We start from the raw sequence: 21,935 nt of genomic DNA on the forward strand, positions 1-21,935 counted from the left end.
CGGGTAGCCACTTGGGTTTCACGCATCTATTAGGAATACTTGTAAGATCTTTGACCAAGGTTGACAGGCTTCCTGACAACCTTCCACCACACGTATTATATTCCCTCTTGGTTCATAATCCCTTGGAAGCAGTTGAGAATTCTAGGGGAGAAAAATCCATGAAAGTGTGGAGTGATATTGGATAACTATGCTTGAGAGTTCATCTTAACATGGGAATTTACTAGTCAAGCCACGCTATTACTATCCTAAACAATGTTTTTCATAGCTTTAGCAAGAAAAGTAGTCTGTAACTATCGTAGAAATTTTAGAAAAAACAAAATCCTACTAGATCACTCTTAAGTACCAGCAAAAAATGACCAGAATGGATTATTGCACAAGTTTGATAAAATAATTTTTCCCCAGCTTATCAGTGTAAAGATACAGATCATTAGATGGTGGACCACCCTATTGGCCTTATTTTAACTTGTGTTATCAGACCCTATTTCCAAAAAAAAAAGCCACATGCTGAGGTGCTAGGAGTTCAACATGGGGCTTTTAAAAACATAAGCGGGCTGTAACAGTGTTAATACTGTTCAACATGGGAGAGGAAGCAAAAAGGAGAAGGGGGTGGGGACAGTCCTGTAGTGCTATCTGAGTATGTGGAAAGGGCCACTTGACAGCAGCTGTGTTCTTCAGGATGACATCACCTCACAAAGACTGAAACATCAGCCAGGATGAAGAGTAAGTACGATCTTTTCCTTTCTATCTCCTGCTGGGTTCCTTTTGACCAAGCCTGAAGGCAAAGTTCAAGGAATACCTTCCAAGGTAAACCTGTGAGACAGAGCAGGGAGCAAAGTGGCTGGGAGGGGGAACACAGGACATCCTTAGCATACACGTACCTGAAATAGCTGGTTAATACAGGGTCACTTATCTTAAGGTTTATGCATATGTGTACACATTTGCAGTGAAATCACACATTTTTGGCAGAATTGGGATCCGATTGTATGTGTACACATACAATTCTCTAGTTATCTCTCCCAGATTGACATACAAATGAAGTTCAAACCTAACAAAGCCAATTACATTTAAGACAGTGAAACTAGGAAATTTTTTAACAAGAAAAGGAGTCATATAATAAAATTTGTTAAATGACACTTTTTAGGGGCCAACACTGGGGAACAGTGACTTAAGCCACCACATGTAATCATGGCATACCATACCGGAGTGATAGTTTAAATCCTAGCTATACCAGCTTCCTGGGTGCATCTAGGAGGGCAGTAGATGGTGGCTTGGATGCTTAGGTTCCTAGCTTTGGCCTGTCAGCCGTGATCCTTCAGGGCTGAACCAGCAGGTGAAAGATTTCTGTGTCACTCTGCCTTCCATATAAATATAAAAATATAAATAATGATGAAAGTTTTTTTAAAATAGTGCTCTCTAAAAACCACTTTCTTGTGGATACCAAAGTAGATCAGAGGAACAGAATAGAAATGCCTGTATTTATATATATTAAAAGAAGCATTTAAATTAGTAATAAAAGAATAAAATAGCCATAGAATGAGATAGTCTAGAAAGGTCTGAAGAAGATAATATTGAAGAGTGTTGGATTTTTTCTTTTTTCTTTTTTTTTTTTTTTTTTGCGTTACACTTTATTCCAAAGTATATTCCAAATGGATTAAATATTTGGATTTTGTAAATGAAACCACACTTTTCCTAAAATGAAAACCTTGTAAGCTTGACTGAGGGAATAACCTTAGTAAATATTAGATTATTGGCAGAGAACTATGGAAAAAGTTGGATATATTTGAATACATAAATATTTTAACTAATAAAACATGAAGTTATTAGATATGCAAGATACGACAACAGAGCAGTCAGTAAAACAAAAGATAATGTCCTTAAAATATATTCTGTAATCTGGAATTATGTTTGTGTGTGTTTATGTTTTTGAGTGTGTCCAATCCAAAGAGTACTAATAGAATAAGAAAAGCCACTGCTTGCCATGTTCCTACTATGTACCAGACCCTGACTAGATTTTTTTCCTTTTTTTATTTTTCATTATACGTTTCCATAGGCTCAGGGACTTCCCCTTCCACCCTTCTCATCGTCCCCTCCCCCAGTGTTTTCTCCTATATCATTACAATATTATAGTCCTTCGGCAACAGTCACAAGTCCTTAAAATACATTTTTTAAAGCAAAGTATTTTTTTTAAAGATTTATTTATTTATTGGAAAGTCAGATATACAGAGAGGAGGAAAGACAGAGGGGAAGATTTTCCATCCAATGATTCACTCCCCAAGTGAGCACAGCGGCCAATGCTATGCCGATCCAAAGCCAGGATCCAGGAACTTCTTCCGGCTATCCCACACGGGTGCAGGGTCCCAAGGCCATCCTCAACTGCTTTCCCAGACCACAAGCAGGGAGCTGGATGGGAAGTGGAGCTGCTGGGATTAGAACCGGCGCCCATATGGGATCCCGGGGCATTCAAGGTGAGGACTTTAGCTGCTAGGCCACGCTGCCGGTCCCAAAACAAAGTATTTAAAAGACAGAGTCAGCCAAAGATCTCCTATGCATTAGTTCACCTTTGCATGGCTACAAGAGCTAATGCTGGGCCAGCCTGAAGGGAGTGGCCTAGGACTACTCAACTTCTTACCTGAATCTCTTGCTTTCACAAGTTTCTCTACATCAGATATGTTACAACTTCATCTAGACAGATGGCTACATGTCATCCCTTTTAAAATTGAAGGATTATTTCAAGTGCATATTTGCCCCATGATTTTAGTGCCCAGCTAACATAGTAGACCCATAATAAATACCTATTTTAATTATTATTTATTATTGTGATCAGTCACCAACATAAATAAGCCTGTTTTCCATTCAAGAGAATGTGGACTGACATGGAAGCATACGTGAAGGAACTTGCAAGACCCTCCCTACTAGAGCTCCTGAAAAAGTAAAGAATGTAGTCATTAACTATAAGGCTTATCTGATCTAAAGCAAATGCTTAAGACAGAACAGATGGTCACAAATGATTATATTCTCCCTTCTCAAAAGGAAAGGGTGGAGAATACATTGCTAAAAGCTGTAGTTTTTATAGGATGCTGGACTAACTATCTGCCATTGTCCCATACCTGCAATGTCAGGATGTGCTTAATAGCAGAATGATGGACTTATGACTATTTATGAAGGATTAGACTATTGTACTAATATAGGGGAAATTAGTGGGAGGGGATTTGGGAAGGGATAAGGGAGATCCCAGAGCCTATGGAATTGTATCATAAAATAAAAAATAAAATAAAAATAATAATAACAAATCTGTAGCTCTTAGAACATTTTATTGTTACCATTAAGAATTGAAAGGCTTTCTTCTCCCTTCTTTTCCTCATTTTTTGATTTCTAAATGTTTATGAAGGAAACACTCAGCTGAGCAATTTCTAGGACCAAAGGCATAATATATATTTCAAAGTGCATCATTAACTTTGGACTGTAATATTAGGTCAACAGTGTGTATGCTCATAGAAATGTCAATTATCAGAAGACATATATATATATATATATATATATATATATTCCAAAATATAAAAGTCTATATGAGGAGGAATAAAAGTGGAAAATAACCTAGACTTATTTAAAAATCATAGATCATAGTTACATTTTGAAATTTGAAAAACTCTCAAGCATTAAAGGATTAGAAACTGCATAAAATTCAGAAATTACAAAGGAAACTATTAGTCCAACAGGAAACAAGAAAAAAAGGGAAGGAGAGGATATTTTTAAAAAGTACATTATTGGGCCCAGTCCAGTGGCTCAACTGGCTGAATCCTAATCTTGCAGGTGCCAAGATCCCATATGGGCACCGGTTCTAATCCCAGCTGCTCTTCCCACCCAGCTCCCTGCTTCTGGCCTGGGGAAGCAGTAGAGGATGGCCCAAGGCCTTGGGTCCCTTCGCTGCATGGCAGACCTAGAAAAAGCTCCTGGATGCTGGCTTCAAATTGGTTCAACTGTGGCTATTGCAGCCACTTGGGGAATGAGCCAGTGGACGGAAGATATTTCTCTGTCTTTTCTTCTCTCTGCAAATCTGCCTTTCCAATAAAGATAAATAAATCTTTAAGAAAAAAAATAAATGATAAATAAAAAATGGAAAGTAAGGAAAATAAATAGAAATATGTCTGTGGCATATCGATAATAATAAATGCACATGGATTAAGCTCATTTTGAAAGCTCAGTCTGGGTATCATATAGGGCATAGTCCTGAACTTCATGCTTTTCTCAGAGATGCACTAGCTGTTATGTAGAAAATTTCCAGTTGAATAGGGTGGAAGGAAACATATCGAGGAAATATTAAACAAAAGCTGTCATAGCAAAATTAGTGCCAAGAGAGTATGGCATATCACAAATATCACACCAAACAAGTGTAGTCAATATTATTGAAAAAGAACTACTGGTGAGATATAATAAAAATGCAACTTCAGATTCACACCATAGTGTAGCAGGCTAAACCAGATCCCATATCAGAAAGCTGTTTTTCATTCTGGCTACTCAGCTTCTGAGCCAGCTCCCAACTAAAATGCCTGGGGGAAGTAACAGAAGATAACCAGAGAGCTTGGGCCGCTGCACCCACAGAGACAACACTGATGGAGTTCCTGGCTCCTGGCTTCAGGCTGGCCCAGCCCAGTATGTTGTGGTTATTTGAGGAGTGAATCAGCAAATGGAAGATCTCTCTGTCTCTGACTCTGTGTCTCTCTGCTTCTCTGTCATTCTACATTTCATATGTATAAATAATGTTTAAAATATGCTGCTTTTGTCTAATACTGTAACATTAACCCTCCCCTCCCCACCCCCCACCGAGGTTCCATAGCTTCGTTTTTCAATCTAAGGTGCCCTACCATCACTTTAAATCACAAATTCTCAGTTCCGTGATTAGAAGGTCCAGATTTAAAGAGTAAAGCATTCCTGAACTTGATTTAGAGTTAAGTCTTCTCTACTCAGCTGGCACCAAATTCAGATGACGTCTCACCCTGGAGAAGAGGGAGGTACTAAATTTCTTGTCTACTCTCCCTCCTTCCCAGCTTACTGACTTCAGGTCACTCGGGGTATGGAGTAAAGAGGAAGTAAGGAGGGGAAAGGAAGAACAGCATGTTCTCAAGTGTCTATAAACTAAAGCAATTTCATGTTCTTTTGATGTACCTGATATTTAAAGCTGACTCTCATCAGAGGCCGCCTTACTGACACTCCTGAATCAAGACCAAAAAGTTCCTTTGATCTTTTCCCTTCTGCCCCCTGGTATTTTCAGCTGTCCACTTTATGTGTTTCTCTGCTGGAGTCCTTGGCACCCACAACCAATTTTTTTTCCAGCAAACCCAGCCGTCAAGCACTTGCTCTCGAAGCCCTGCTTTGTCTGCGTGCAAGAACCCATGTATCTCTTGCCCCTAACAATTTGGAAATGCACATCAATCAAAGTCACCTATTCTGTGCTCCAACCATCACTCCCAATGATGTCCTCTTGCCACTAAAACATCTCACACACTGGTATCAAATTCCAATCCAGTGGGCCTCCCAATTTCAAGAGATGCATATCAAGATTCAAAAGGCCCTGGAGAACCTAGGAGTCAAGGAGGGCAGCACCCTGACTTTCCCATCTTGGAAGCCCATTTCAAAGAAATCCTTCTCAGAAACAGTCCCTCACCATAGCTATTCTCTTGACCTTCTTAATCCTCCTTGTGGGTTTTAGAGCAGTGTGGTTATTTCCTTCAAAAACCTGCATTAAACTTTGTCTCCATTATAGCTGGATATCTATAAGGGAACTTCCAATTTAGCATCCACCCATGCAAATGTACAACAAGGAGTCTGAGGCCAATGTTGTGGTGCAGCATGTTAAGCCACTGCCAGAAACATTGGCATTGCATACAGGATTGCCGGCTTGAGATCTGGCCACTGCACTTCTGATCCATTTTCCTGTTAATGCGCCTGAGAAAATAGAAGATGAGTGCTTGGGCCCTTGACACACATGTGGGAGACCAGGAAGGAGTTCCTGGCTCCTAGCTTCTGCCTGGCCCAGATCTGATTATTGCAGCTATTTGGGGGAGTAAACCAGCAAAAGCAAGATATATTTCTCTCTCTTTCTCTTTCTCTCCCTCTCTCCCTAAACTAATCTTTTTTTTAATGACTTTTTTTTAAAGATTTATTTTATTTTTATTGGAAATGCAGATATACAGAGAGGAAGATCTTCCATCCGATGAGTCACTCCCCAGGCGGCAGCAACGGCTGAGACAATCCGAAGCCAGGAGCCTCTTCCGGGTTTCCCACGCGGGTGCAGGGTCCCAAAGCTTTGGGCCGTCCTCGACTGCTTTCTCAGGCCACAGACAGGGAGCTGGATGGGAAGCGGGGCTGCTGGGACTAGAACCGGCGCCCATATGGGATCCTGGGCGTGCAAGGCGAGGACCTTAACCACTGTGCCATCGCTCCAGGCCCCACCTGAACTAATCTTTTAAAAAGATTTATTTATTATGCTTGGAAACTCAGAGTTACAAAAAGGAGATACAGAGAAAGATCTTCCATCCATTGGTTCACTCTCCAAATGCCTGCAATGGCCAGAGGTGGGCCAGTCCGAAGCCAGGAGCCAGGAGCTTCTCCCAGGTCTCCCATGTGGGTGCAGGGACCCACCCTTGGCCTTCCACTGCTACTTTCCCAGGCTATAAGGAGGGAGCTGGATTGAATCGGCCACAGCTGAGGTGATCTGAAGCCAGGATCCAGGAACTTCTTTTGGGTCTTCTATGCAGATGCAGGGTCCCAGGGCTTTGGGCCAGCCTCGACTGCTTTCCCAGTTTACTAGACTTGGGACTTGGAAAATATACTCAATCTCCCTGAATTCTGTTTTTTCTTCATTTGAAGGAAATAATGCCTAATTCATAAGACTTTTATGGGATTCAAAGAGAAATTCAACATAAAACACCAAATGCTACACCTGGACGTTAGTAGGCAGGCGTTTGTCTACCCTCTCTTGCCTTCCATGAACACCCTGTCTTTGGCGTACCATCCCACAAAACCATTTACAAATGGAACAATGGGGAAGTACTTGTAAAATCTTCAGTGCCACTTCTGTATTCCAGAAAGGGTTATCTGACAGACACATACAGGAAAATAAACAATAGTATTACACGATTGGGGGGGGCGAAGGGAGGATGTTACATGCCCAATAAACAATAGTATTACATGGTTGGGGGGGCGGGGGGGGATGTTACATGCCCAATGGAGTTGAAGATAGGGAACAATAATCATCACGCTATTGTTGCATGTGTTTTCCTGAACTTTGATTTTAGCTTCTAGGCTAAATAGTAGTAAAACATACGTACAGAGAGTTCCAGAGCTTTAGAAATGGGGCCCCAGTGCCAAACTCATCCTTAACACTGAACCTGTTCAGATCTTTTCCTCTTCTCTGACTTCATCTGTTAAAGATAGTTAAAACAAGCTGATACTTGTTACCCTGTATTGACACTAAGTGATCTACCTAAAATTTGTAGAAGCCTTGCAGCCACTGCCCTAGGAAATAATGTGTTTGTTCCAATTTTATAAAAAGGACACATAGACTGAGGAAACATAGCCACACTGAAAGACCTGGGAATTGAAGCTAGAGAGTAACAACACTTCATTACTATGCTATCACCACTGCTTTGGTATACTGCCTTTCTGTAAAATAGCACAGCTACTGAGAAATTAGAAGCTTGAGATCACTTCTATATCAAAGTATTTGTTGAGGTCCTCCTAGAAGCTGATTCCAAGACAAGATTAGACATACAACAGACTTGTAGGAAAAAAAAAAAACACACATGTAATAGATAAAATGGAGAAGGGAGCAGAGAAGATGAAAAAAACCTTCAGCCTGTGACAGATATCTCACACCTGTGAAAGGCAAGGGAAGGAAGGAACATGAGGCAGGAATAACCTCTGGCTGGGCCACTGGGGACTCCAGGCACAGATGCAAAAAGTTACCCATCAAGCTGAAGTAGCTCAGGTCTAGCAGCCATCTTTCACACGCATGGACAGAATATGAGTATTCTGGGGAAAATGTGATAGTAACATAAATCATCATGAGCCGGCATTGTGACAGAGTGAATAAAACTGCCATGTGTAGCAGCAGCATCCCATATGGGTGCTGGTTCGTGTCTTAGCTACTCCACTTCCAAACCATCTCCCTTGCACTGGCCTGGGAAAAGCAGTAAAGCATGGGTCAAGCCCTTGGGCCCTTTCACCTACATGGGAGACATGTAAGAAGCTTCAGACTCAGCTCTGGCCTTTTAGTGGCCATTTGCTGAGTGAACCAATGAATGCAAGTTCTCTCTCTTTTCTCTCTCCCTCCTTCTCTCTTTCCCCACCTACCTTCTCTGTAACTGCCTTTCAAATAAATAAATCTTTTTTTTTTTTTTTTTGGAAAAAAAGTGTTCCAACCAATATATCCAGTTAGAAAGCTTGGGGGCTTCATCACTTCTTCCCCTATGAAGTTGTCCCCAGAAGAAAAGGAGAAAAGAAAGCGAGTAGCAAAGTGCTGTGTTTTGCCTGGGGCGGACACTCGTCACCCTGCCTCCCGGCCCAGCCAGCAGCCTAGCAGGGGCTGGTGTCTGCTGCAGGCTGAGGGTGAGCTCTTCCACGTGCTGCCTGAACACCAGAGAGATAGATTTAGTCTGCCGTGGGAACGTGCCACTCTCCCCTGTACCTTATCACAGGCCAGCCAGAATTTCAGGCTGCCATAACCTTGAAGCATGGCCTGGATACATGAAGTACTCCCAAAATGCTATCTCATTAAAAAAAAAAAAAAAAAACAAAGAACAAAAAACAAAACACATTCACTCCTGTTGCTTTTAAAGACTTACTCCCTTATTGCTACTGCCCATAACTAACGATGATCTAGTCCTTATTGTACTCTCATCAGTGCCACACGGGACACACACTGATATTTATTCCTATGTGAAGATGCTGGACACTCTTTCTCACCACCCTAGTGTCACATTGATACCTTTGTTATATGTCTGTCAACCTCATGTGGATGAAGGGTCACTAATTTTTTCTTTTTTCTTTTTTTCCCTTCTCCCCGTGGTGGACTGTACTCAGGGGGATGCATACTGGAAGTGTAGTGGAAATTAATATGCTCATAGGTAGAAATGGAAGTATGTCCTCATGCATGCAGTGCAAGGATGGACTCAGGGTGAAATGGCTGATGATCTCCTACATTGCTGGGAGACACCTCAGTGACAGCACTGAAAGATACCTGTTGTAAGACTGGAGGGGAGAAGAGTGGGGAGGGGAGGGAACTAGGGGAGGAGAAGGGAGTGCCTATTAAATGGTGTCATAAAACAAACAAAAAAATTTTAAAAGATTTGCTTCCTATCTTATCACTGTGTTCACAATATTCATTTTTTGTTTCCATTAGTGCCTTGACTTGTTGCATTTTCTTAGTTTTTCTCTTGTTAGTTTACACACCCTCTGTGCACGAGCACACACACACACACACACACACACACTTCAGCAACAACTACACCAAACTATACTTGCTAGTCCCCTGCCCCTGCCTAGCACCTTGTCATCAGGTGGGGCAGCATGATTAGCTGTGGCTAATTCGCTGCAGCACACTATTTTTACACTGATGTACCGTAGGTGAAAGAGTTCCCTGGGTCTCTGCCCCCTTCTATTATGTTTCAGGTTGTATAGACGTGTCAGTCTGAATCCCTAAGATGTTAAGGGAGGCAGGACCCCTTCACCTCTGACCTTCACTAACACTCGTGGGCACTGACTGCGAGCTGTGTGGAGCCACTGAGGTTGGGTTTGTTTTCAAAAGGCGTGAGGAGGTAGAGCAGCAGCATTAAACAATGCAATTTTGGATTTCTCCGCCCCCGCGCCTTGGGGCTTACACAGCCCAGGCCTCTGCACGTGCAGCAGCTGTCACATGCACCTCCGGGGATCCGGGGGGCGCTCGCTTTTCTTTCTCCACCTTTTGCTCCACACTCCTAGCAGCAATAGGAAACTGGCACCCACGCACAGTTCCGTTCGCCTTGCCGCTCCCCGCCCGCACCCCCGCTCTCCGCTGCCCACCATTTTCTGAATCAAAATGGACAGAGGGCGTGGCCGTGGTGTGGGGGCTGCAATAGGAGAGCCGCTGCAAGCGTCTTCGTCCCGTTCTTTACGAGCTTCCTGCCTTCGCCCTGACTCACAGTCCTGCCTTCGCCCTGACTCGTAGCAAGGTTGTTGTTTTTTTGTTGTTGTTGTTTGTTTTTGTCCCGCTCTCTCCCGGGTATGGAGCCAAGTCAGTTTTCAACGCAATAAGAAATGGGTATCCAAACCCGGCCACCGGCCACCGGCCACCGACGTCCTCCCAGATCCGTCCCTGCAAACCCACCACTTAAAAAAAAAAAAAAAACCTAAAATGGAGCCGATTAAAGGAAGGGAATGGGTGTAGGGAGTGCAGTCCTGGACCCTTCATGCTTTTCGCCTCACCTTCGGATATGTTCTGCTCACTCCAGCCTCCTCGGATCTCGAGCAGGTGGTAGTGGCTTCCCTTTCTGTCGCGAGCCCGCTTGCCTCCAAGGCAATAAGAAGGAGGAGATGGTGGTCGGAGCTGGGGTAGGGGGTGGGGAGGTTCAGGCTACAGGATGACTTAACGTCAGCCCTTTGTCTAGGGAGGCCCTAGTTAATTGGGACCTCCTATCCCCCAGTTAATGAAGTCGCCCTTCGCCTCCCCCAGTTAACACTGTATTCTCTGCCTTTTATCCTTGCACCAAGAGCAAACTACCTCCGTGAAATTTCTAGTCACCTTGAGAAGGAGAACCTGTATTCGAAGTTAATACATCATGGTTGCCTTCTGGCCTCTCCTTCCTGGAGATCTCCACCTCCAATCCCCTCCCCCGCTTCCCCGGAGATTCCCAAATCTAACTTCCTTTGCAGCCCTTTCCAAGACCCCGAAATGGGGCCCGGGGAAAATGAAGCTGGAATGAGAGTCAGATTTTTTTTTTTAACTAGTTCTTTTCAGTCTTTGTTGTTGTTCCTTGTTATTCTCCTTACTAATATGACTGTCATCAGCCTACATCCTGTTTGGTATTCGAAACCAGAAAAGAACTATTTTCTTTTGGGAAGCAGGACGTGCATGTGCTGTAAACAAATAACTCACCACCTGTTTTCACTGCTCAGAGATAACACAAATATAGGTCTTCTAGGCAGCTGCTATTTTGGCAGTTTGAAATGTACAGGGCAGCTGGTGTGAGGGGCCCCTATGTGCCTGCAAAGCTATTTCATGAAGTCAGCTGCTGGGATCTGGGTACACCCAGATTTGCATTCTTGACCTAATGTTCTTGTCTTGAAAAATTGCGTCAATTCCCAGCTCTCTATCACATCCACGTCCCCATTAGCCATTTCCAATGGCAACCAGAAAACATCCTGTCCTTACCACCTACAGGGCACATCTAGGTGAGCCAGAAATTGAAATTTATGAGGGTGAAGGTCTAGTAAAAACGATATTAAAGGTATAGGCAATGCAAGCAACTAGAAACAAAAGTTTTCATTTCTTTACACTGAGAGATCGCAGCCAACGATAAAATTCGAACTGCTTACATATATAAAAATCCCACTTTCTATAAAAATGATTTTTTAAGATTCATTTTTTATTTGAAAGGCATACTCAAAGATAGAAGGAGAGCGAGAAATCTTCCATCCTCTGGGTCTCTGTCCAAATAGCCAAAGCCAGGAGCCAGGAGTTTCATCTGGGTCTCCCAAATGGGTGCAGGGATCCAAGTACTAGGGATACCTTCCACTGCTTTGCCAGGTGCATCAGGACAGAGATGGATCAGAAGTGCAGCCGCTGAGGCTGGAACCTGTGCCATACGGGTTGCCAGCACCTCGGGCAAAGGCTTAACAGTTTATAGCATGGTGTCAGCCCCAATATTTTTTTAACTGAATGCCTAGTATACCTTTAGAATAATTTTTCCCCTACAGTTTTTTTTAAAGATTTATTTATTTATTGGAAAGTCAGATATACAGAGAGGAGGAGAGACAGAGAGGAAGATCTTCCATCCTGTGATTCACTCCCCAAGTGAGCACAGTGGCCAATGCTATGCCCCGCCCCCCCCCCCCAAGCCAGGATCCAGGAACTTCTTCCGGCTATCCCACACGGGTGCAGGGTCCCAAGGCTTTGGGCCGTTCTCGACTGCTTTCCCAGGCCACAAGCAGGGAGCTGGATGGGAAGTGGAGCTGCTGGGATTAGAACTGGCGCCCATATGGGATCCTGGGGCATTCAAGGTGAGGACTTTAGCTGCTAGGCTATGCCACTGGGCCCTCCCCTACAGTTTGTAACCACAAAATGCTTGGATCCTCTCTTCATATGACATTTTCACCAAAGAAAATGACCCAGGTAAAATGACAAAAGATACCCCAAGCTCTTGGACCCTTGCACCAACGTGGGAGACCCAGGAGAAGCGCTGGCCTGGCCCATTGAGGACATCTCTGGGGAATGACTTTTTGAATAATTATATAATTATATTTTTCAAATAATTATAATAAAATTAAATGTTTTTAGAAATTAAGACAAGTGAAAAGGTATAGCTTATTTAGATTGATTATTAGTATTAGAATTGAATCTAATCTGGACCTTCCACTTACTACCCTGTGAAATTTTACTAGTAATTACTTAGTTATACATAGAAAGAACTGAGAAACAATGAATAAATTATCCAACTAAAATGAACCTCAATGTAATTTCAGATTAATGAACACTTCCCTCTATATTCCCATAGCCATCTCACCAACCAGGAATATTTAGATTAAAACGAAACAGAAGGCTTAAATTGTGTCAAGTATTCTTGGTTTTGCCAGATTTATGAAAATATGCAAAATTGAGTTACAGCCTCTGTACTAATTTTCTATCTCCATGTAACAAAATATAATTTCCCTGGTTTAAAATAACTCCCTTATGGGCCTGACACAGTAGCCTAGTGGCTAAAGTTCTCATCTTGCATGTGCCGGAATCCCATATGGCTGCCGGTTCTAATCCTGGTGGCCCTGCTTCCCATCCAGCTCCCTGCCTGTGGCCTGGGAAAGTAGTAGAGGATGGCCCAAAGCCTTGGGATCCTGCACCTGCATGGGAGACCTGGAAGAAGTTCTCAGCTCCTGGCTTTGGACTGGCTCAGCTCCACTGTTGCGGCCATTTGGGGGAGTGAATCAGCAGTTGGAGGATCTTCCTCTCTGTCTCTCCTCCTCTCTGTAAAACTGACTTTCCAATGAAAATTAAAAATGAATCTTCTAAAAAAAAAAAAAAAAACAAAAACTCCCGTATCTGGCTGATTCACAGCTGGGCCAGAGAGAAATGCAAGCCTTGCCTGATTCAGTTCTCTGCTCAGGCTCTCATAAAGCTAAACTAAAGGTATTAGGCAGGATGAGTTCACTTCTGAAACTTGGGGTCCTTTTCTAACCTAGCATGATTGTGGCTGAGTTCAGTTCCAGTGAACGCACAAGTGAAGCCCTGTTTTCCCTCTAGCCATCTGCCAGGAGTCGATCTCAGCTTCTATTTGTCACTGACACGCCTCACCAAATGGCCCCCTCCACCTTCCAAACCATATTCCCTTACACTGAATTTCTTTCATACGTTGAATTTCTCTGACTTAAAGAAGAGCAGGATCCTTTAAAGGCTAAAAGGCTAACTTGACTAGGTTAGACCCACACAGTATTTGCCCTTTTGATTTAACCCAATGATTTGTACCTTCAAAATATCTCTTGGTAAATAATAATGTAACAATAGGAAAGACACCATCTTCGCAGGTTCCATCTATAGTCAAGGATAGGCTGTTGGGGATCATCCTAGAATTTTGCCCACTACAACCTTCCAAGTGACCTTCAAAGGTGGGAACCTTTTTTTCTGCCAGTGGGCCTTTGGATATTTATAACCTCATTCATGGGTCAGACAAAAACAATCAACTGAAAAATTAGACTGCTGCTTTGAATTCATTAAATTTGGAATTCTACCTGCAGTTGCTTTGGCAGAACCAGACCAGATGATTTTATAGCCTGGTGGGCTAGATGTTCCCCAACCCGATAGATGGTGCCCAGATAAATCAAAGGCCCTGAAGCTGAAGTTTCATTAGCTTCAAGGAAAATTCACCTCTGTATTACCTCTGCCCATATTTAGTTTTTCACTTCTAAACAACACTGTTCTGTTAATAAGTCCCTAAATTTCACCCATACATAATAATGGATCTGTTATTGCATACAATGCGTTTTTTTTTTCTTAAACGTTATCATGATTTACATATTTCTTTTTTTTAGAAGGGCAGAAAGACAAGGATAACTTCCATCTGCTGGTTCATTTCCCAAATGCCTGACACAGCTAGGGCTGGGTGAGGCCAAAGTCAAGAGCCAGGAATGCAATCCGGATGACCGGGACTCAAGTATTGAAGCATTTGAGCCATCACCTGCTGCTACCTAGGCTGTGTACCTATAAGAAGCTAGCACTAGGAACAGAGCTATGACTCAAACCCAGGCACTTTGATATGTGGTGGGGGCACCCCAAGCAGTGACTTAACCACTGTGCCAAATACCCCTACTGCCTACATTTTTTAAAACTAGTTTTATTTATTTGAAAATCAGAGCTATAGAAAGAATAAGGGAGAGACAGAGTGGGAGGAGTGGGAGAAGAAGGAGGAGAAGAGGGGAAAGGAGAGGAATCTTTCATCTGCTAGTTCATTCCTTAAATGGACTCAACAGCTGAAGCTAGGTCAGGCTGAAGCCAAGAGCCAGAAATTTTGATGTGCACGTCAAGGGTCCAAGCAGTTGGGCTGTTCTCTGCTTTCCTAGGCACACTAGCAGGGAACTGGATCAGAAACCAAGCATCATGGACCCGAACCAGAGATCATATGGGATGCTAGGGATGCAGGTGGCAGCCTAACCCTCTAAGCAGCATGACACAGGCTCCAGCTTACTTGATTTCTTGATGTCATTGTGCCATTCTCCTGCTCTTAAAGACTCTGACTAGGAAATCTTCAGAATCCAGCCTGAAACACAGATCCTTCAGCTTTGTCATGCCTTTTTCCTCTGTTCCAGACCCATTCTCTATCTGTGTGACCCAAGTGTGCTTCTCCCCTTCTCCTCTTTCTATCCTCGCCATGTCATTCTCCTAAGATGAGTAATCCCCCCTCCTCCCCTGGCTTGGTATTGCACTGGAATGCAAGGCCTTCAGCATTTGTTCCTTGGGATGTTTCAGAAACGTAAAAATAGACTGCATGTGCTGAGAGCCATTAGTAACCACCCCTCTGAAAGCATAGGTTTTCACACAGACTTGCTTTGGGAGAGAAGCAGATATTTTAGCCCGGGTTAATGAAAAGGGAGTTCTTGTACACTTGCACCTTCACTGTTTGGCTTCTAGTTGGTGTCTGCTTTCATCCCTTGCCAGGGTAGAAACATACCTCCTTATCACTTAATGCACTTTTGACCTCATCCCTCATCCATCTGCATTCCATGGGCATGCCTTCTCTAATGCTATAGGTTTCTGAATTCCTTTCCATTTACTCTTAAAGTATGTGTCCTAAGGGCTTTTCTTCTGCCAGACTGATCATAGGCAGAAAGATTTCCCTTTTACTTAAGTAGATCAAGGTCAATTTTTCTTCAGAAAGCCCCTACATTGGCATGCACTGAAAACTTCCTTGTTAAACAAGCACATAGATACCAGATCTGTAACAAAGAGAATACCAAGGTCCAGGGCTTGAACATTAGGCCTTGAAGAGCTCACAATGTAGCAAATGTAGTGGCCTTGTAGAGTCAGCTGTATTTCTTTCAAAGACATGACACAAGAGAAAGTTAAAAAAAAAAAAAAAAAAAGACTAAGGCCTATGTGGTGGCACAGGCTAATTCTCTACCTGTGGCACCAGTTCAAGTCCCAGCTGCCTCACTTTCTAGCCAGCTCCCTGCTAACAGGCCTAGGAAAGCAGCAGAGGATGGCTCAAGTCCTTGGGAACCTGTACCCCCTGGGAGACCAGGAAAAAGTTCCTATCTCCTGGATTTAAATCAGCACAGCTCTGGCTGTTGCAGCCATTTGAGGAATGAATCAACAGATGGGAGATTCTGTCTCTTTCCTTCTGTCTCAATCTTTCTCTCTGTGTGTATGTGTGTTTGTGTAACTCCAACTTTCAAGTAAAAATAAATCAATCTTAAAAAAAAAAAAAAAGGAAGCAAACCTGGCGTGAGAATTGTAACACAGCAGAGTGAACACCCACTTGGGACACTGAAATCACAGCTACCCTGTGCTTTTATGCTAATACACCTGGGAGGCAGCAAAGCTCCAAGTACTTGAGTTTCTGCCATTCATGTGGGAGGCCTGGATGGAGTTCCTACTTACAGGTTTTGGCCTGGTCCAGCTCTGGCTGTTGTGGACATTTGATGAGTGAACCAGCTAATCTGCACTTCTCTTACTCTGTCTCTCTCTCCCTTTCCTTCTTCCTCTTCCTGCTTTCTCTCTCCCTGCCTGCCCTCTTTGATACTCTTCCTTTCAAATAGATAAGCATTTTGAAAAAATAAAAATAAATGCACAGTTTTCCATTCTTCTGAGTTGTTGAGCGTCTTGTCTTCCTTGGACTGCCGAGACCACTGTGCTTGGCCACAGCCTGCAGACACCAAGACAGACAATTGGCCGCTTTGTTTAACCACTTTAACTGCTGTCACTTAAAAAAAGGTTTTATTCATTTTTATTGGAAAGGCAGATATACAGAGAGGAGGAGAGACAGAGAGGAAGATCTTCCTCTGTCCAATGGTTCACTCCCAAAGTGGCCACAACAACTGGAGCTAAGCCAATCTGAAGCCAGGAGCCAGGAACTTATTCTGGGTCTCCCAAAACTTTGGGCCATTCTCGACTGCTTTCCCAGGCCACAGGCAGAGAGCTGGATGGGAAGCAGGGCTGCAGGAATAGAACCGGAGCCCATAAGGGATCCCAGCACGATCAAGGCGAGGACTTTAACCACTAGGCTATCATGCCAGGCCCTGATGTCACTTCTATATCATCCACAGGCAATCAACCTAGAGCCACACGGAACCAAGCACAGATTGTCACTCTTACACATCCATGAATTCGGTTCAGACTCTGAGATTTTATAAACACTCATTAAAAAAATATTTTTATTTGAAAGGCAGATTTTACAGAGAGAGAAGGAGAGACAAAGAGAAAGGTCTTCCATCTGCTGACTCATTTCTGAAATGGCTGCAGTAGCCAGAGCTAAGCTGATCTGAAGCTGGGAGCCAGGAACCTCCTCCAGGTCTCCCATTGGGCCCAAGACTTTGGGCCATCCTCAACTCCTTTCCCAGGCCATAGGCAGGGAGCTGGATGGGAAGCAGAAGAGCAGGGTTATGAGCTGACATCCATATGAGATGCCGGTGCCAGTGCAAGGAATAGCCTGTTGTACCATCATGCCAGCTCCAAACACGCATTTCTCAATGCTGTAAGGACACAATGCTGCAAACACCCTTTGATCTCAGCTACAGAGGAGGGCACAAAGAGAGATAAAATAAACTACTGAATGCATCCAGCAAAGGAGGAAAGATGGCACTTGTGTGTGAACTCTCAGCTTTTCTTATTGGTCTCAGTATCTGGCTTGCTAAACCAATGGGGCCTTACTCCTCGTCTCTTCAAAAAATGTTCTGAGGTCTTTCCTAGCCCGTTCACACAATGCCCCAGAGCGCAGGGCAGACCTGTGCAAGAAGTGGGAGGTAAGGACATAAGGAGGCAACCAGGGTAGCCACACAGGAAATGGGGAAGGCAGTCAGCCTTGGGCAGCTGCTGCCATGACAACAGTGGAGATTCTAGTTCCTGCTGAGGCTGTGGGCCTGCAACTGATCAATTCTGCGCTCCCAGGCTGGTTTGTCCCTGCTGCCACTTTTGCATTCTATTCCAAGGCACAAAAATCAAGACTTGATCTGAAACTTGCCTCTGTCCCACCTGTGATTCCCCTGCCCCTGCATTCTCTCTCTCTCTCTCTCTCTCTCCACACACACACACACACACACACACACACACACACACACACACTTAGCTTTGCTCAGAACAGCAAGAAAGAGGCTCTGAGAAAAGGTGGGGCAGCAACCCAGGCTGCTGGAAACACACAGGGACAGGAAAGGCAGGTGCAGACTCTGGCTGAAGGGAGATGGTGCAGAACCATGCTCGGGGCTGGGCAGGACTCAAGCTGTCACTCACTGGGGATCCTGGAGGCAGGAGTCTGCTAGCCCTCTCTGCACCTCTAATTAATGTTCTCCCCTACAAGCTAGGTGGGTGGCTGGGGCACTCTTAATGGTTCCATTCGAGCTCTCTTCCAGCCCCAAGATGTAACTGCATGCTGCCCCACTGTGCAAAGGAAGGGTTCATCCTGGAACACCGTGTGGCCTGAGCAGGGATATCCTGCTCCTGTGGCTGCTGCTGCTGCCAGTCCTGAGATACAGAGAAGCACAGAGCACAGAACTTGCCGCGGTTGTCCTGCCCTGCTGGGGTCCAACACCTGAGTAGGCACAGCTGGCCCTTCATCTCAGGGACTCTCCAGAGAGCCTGGAATTAATGGTGGGTGAAACATTTCTGAGTAGAGATACAATCAGAATCTTGGATGCTTACTTTGACAAGCTTTTTTTTAATGAGTGTTTGTTCTGCCCTCTGCCCTGTATGTGCTGATGAATAAGAAACAAATATCTTTGAAGAGTTCATTGATGTACAAGTGAGATAGATGTTTCAACATAGCTTTAGCAGAGAATGATAATAACACAGCCTCAAGTCACTGCTACTTTAAGAACATAAGGGAAAGGAGTCCTAGCTCAGCTTGCTTTGGTGACTGTCAGCGACATCTTCTGGGAGTAGGTGATACTTGAATTAAGCTTTAACGATTGGATGGAATTTTCCTGAACAGAAATGAAGGAGAGCTACACAGAAGCAGCAGCATGAGCAAAAGCAGGAGCTTAGCATCAAAGGCTTGAATGGATCAGACCAGTGCGAGTCTAGCAACAATTTGGATGTCTGAAGTCTATCACAGGGTTAGCTTGTGGGGCAGCTCCTAATATGCAGCTTTGGAGGCAGCAGATGATGGCACAACTATTTGGGTCCCTGCCGCCTAGATAGGACAAGGCCAACACCATGGTATATCAGGAAAAGCCGTCACCTGCAGCTGCCAACATCCCATGTGGTAACTGGTTCAGTTCAAGTCCTGGCTATTTCATTTCCAATCCACCTCCTGGCTAATGCACCTGGGCAAACAGTGGAGGAGGGCTCTGGTGCTTGGGCACTTGCACCCATGTGGGAGACATGGAAGAAGCTCCTGCCTCCTGGCTTTGAATTGGTTCAACTCCAACCATTCGTATATATGAATTTATTTTTAGATTTATTTTTGTTGGAAAGGCAGATCTGATTTATGGAGAGAGAAGGAGAGACAGAAAAAGATCTTCTGGCCACTGGTTCACTCCTGCCACAACAGCCAGAGCTGAGCTGATCTGAAGCCAGGAGCTCCTCCTGGGTCTCCTATGCAGGTGCAGCGTTTTCAGACTGGTTCTCGGCTGTTCTTGACTGCTTGTTTTTCCAGGACACAAGCAGAAAACTGGAAAGGAAGTGGAGCAGCCGGAAATAAGCCGGTGCTCATATGAGATCCGGGACTTGCAAATTAACCATTGAGCTATCGCACTAAGCTCTATTTTTATTTTTTAAGGGTTTTTTTTAAAAAGATTTATTTTTATTATTATTTTTTTTATTGGAAAGGCGGATATACAGAGAGGAGAGACAGAGAGGAAGATCTTCTGTCCGATGATTCACTCCCTAAGTGAGCGCAATAGCCGATGCTATGCCGATCCGAAGCCAGGAGCCTCTTCCGGGTCTCCCACGTGGGTGCAGGGTCCCAAAGCCTTGGGCCGTCCTTGACTGCTTTCCTGGGCCACAGGCAGGGAGCTGGAAGGGAAGCGGGGCTGCTGGGATTAGAACCGGCGCCCATATGGGATCCCGGGCGTGCAAGGCGAGGACTTTAACCACTTGCGCCACCACGCCGGGCCTTTTTAAGGTTTATTTATTTTCATTGGGAAGGACATTTGCAGAGAGATTAGTCCAGTTTTTCCTATGCCCTTTATTTCTATGGGGGAATATATGTGTGTGTGTGTATAAAATATGAATTTATTTAATTTTAGATTTTTAAAAAAGATTTCTTTATTTATTTTTATTGGAAAATCAGATTTACAGAGAGAAGGAGAGATCTGCTGACTGCTGGTTCACTCCCCAAATGGCCAAACAGGCCAGAGGTGACCTGATCCAAAGCCAGGAGCCAGGAACTTCTTCCAGGTTTCCCACATTGGTGTGGGGACCCAAGGCTTTGGCCATCCTCTATTGCTGTTCCAGGCCACAGAGAGCTGTATGGGAAGTGGAGCAGCCGGGACACAAACTAGCACCTTTATGGGACCTCGTAGTTCACAAGGTAGGGACTTAGCCAGTGAACCATTGCACCAGGCCCCAAATCAAATAAGCATAGGCAATGGATCCAGTCCCAGTGCTTCCACTTCCAAACTAGCTCCTTGCTTATGGCCTGTAAAGCAGCAAAGCATGGCTTAGGACCCTATACTCATGTGGGAGACCTTGAAGAAGCTCTTGGCTCCTGGCTTCAGACTGGTCCAGCTCTTGCTGTTGGTGCCTTTTGGAGAGTGAGCCAGCAGATGGAAGATCTCTCTCCTTGTCCCTCCTTCTCTTTCTATAAATCTGGCTTTCAGCTAAAAATAACTAAATCTTTAAAAAGAGAAACATTTTATTTTTGTCACCACAAAGAGGTGTGGCTTATGGCCATACCAAAAAAAATTATGAATATATCTTAAAAATATATGAATATATCTAAAAACACATATATATCTAAACATGAATATACCTAAAAATATAAGAGGGAACTTGGCGCAATGACTCAACTAGCTAATATTCCCCCTTCAAGTGGCGGGATCCCATTTGACACCAGTTCATGTCCCTGCTTCTATCCAGATCCCTATTATGGCCTGAGAAAACAACGGAGGGTGGCCCAAAGCCTTGGGACCCTGCACTCACTTGGGAGACCCAGAAGAAGCTTCCTGAATCCTGGCTCTTGGCTTCAGATTGGCTCAGCTCTAGCTGTTGTTTCCATTTGAAGAGTGAACCAGCAGATGGAAGGTCTTTCTCTCTGTTTCTCCTTCTCTTTGTAAAATCTGCCTTTCCAATATAAATAAACAAATCTTAAAAAGAAAATGAATAGGACTGGAGGTTTGGCAGAGTGGGTTAAGCTGCCACCTACGATGCCAATATCTCACATGTGTACCAATTAAATCTTGGCTGCTCCAGTTTTTGTCTAAATCCCTGTTAATGTGCCTGGGTAAGTTTAACAGAAGATGGCCCAAGTGCTTGGGCTTTGCACTCTTGATGGAGACCGCAACACAGTTTTAGACTAGCCATAGCCATTATAGCCATTTGGGGGGGTGGGTCAGCAAGTAGAAGATGGTTTCTCTTTATTTCTTTATTTTCTTTTTAACTCTGCCTTTCAAATAAATAAATCTCTCTCTCTCTTTTTTTTTAAGAGTTGCGCTAATCTGAAGCCAGAGCCAGGAGTCAGGAGCCTCTTCTGGATCTCCCACGTGGGTGCAGGGTCCTTGACTGCTTTTCCAGGTCACAAGCAGGGAGTTGGATGGGAAGTGGGGCCACTGGGACACAAACCAGTGCCTGTATGGGACCATGGTAGTTACAAAGTAAGAACTTTAGGCACTAGGCAATAGTGCCGGGACCTCAAATGAATAAATATTTAATTTTTTTGTACTTGAAAGGTAGCTTTTTTTGCATTTATTATATTTTAAAATCTGAGTCACAGAGAGAAGAAAAGACAAAGAGGGAGATCTTCCACCTGCTGGTGCAGTACCCAGCTGGCCACAACAGCCAGAGGTGGCTTGGTCTTAAATTGGGAGCCAGGAGCTTCTTCTAG

The sequence above is a fragment of the Ochotona curzoniae genome, unplaced genomic scaffold, assembly GCF_017591425.1.
Source record: "Ochotona curzoniae isolate NIBS_2020 unplaced genomic scaffold, NIBS_Ocur_1.0 scaffold_1852, whole genome shotgun sequence".
NCBI classification, from domain to species: Eukaryota; Metazoa; Chordata; class Mammalia; order Lagomorpha; family Ochotonidae; genus Ochotona; species Ochotona curzoniae.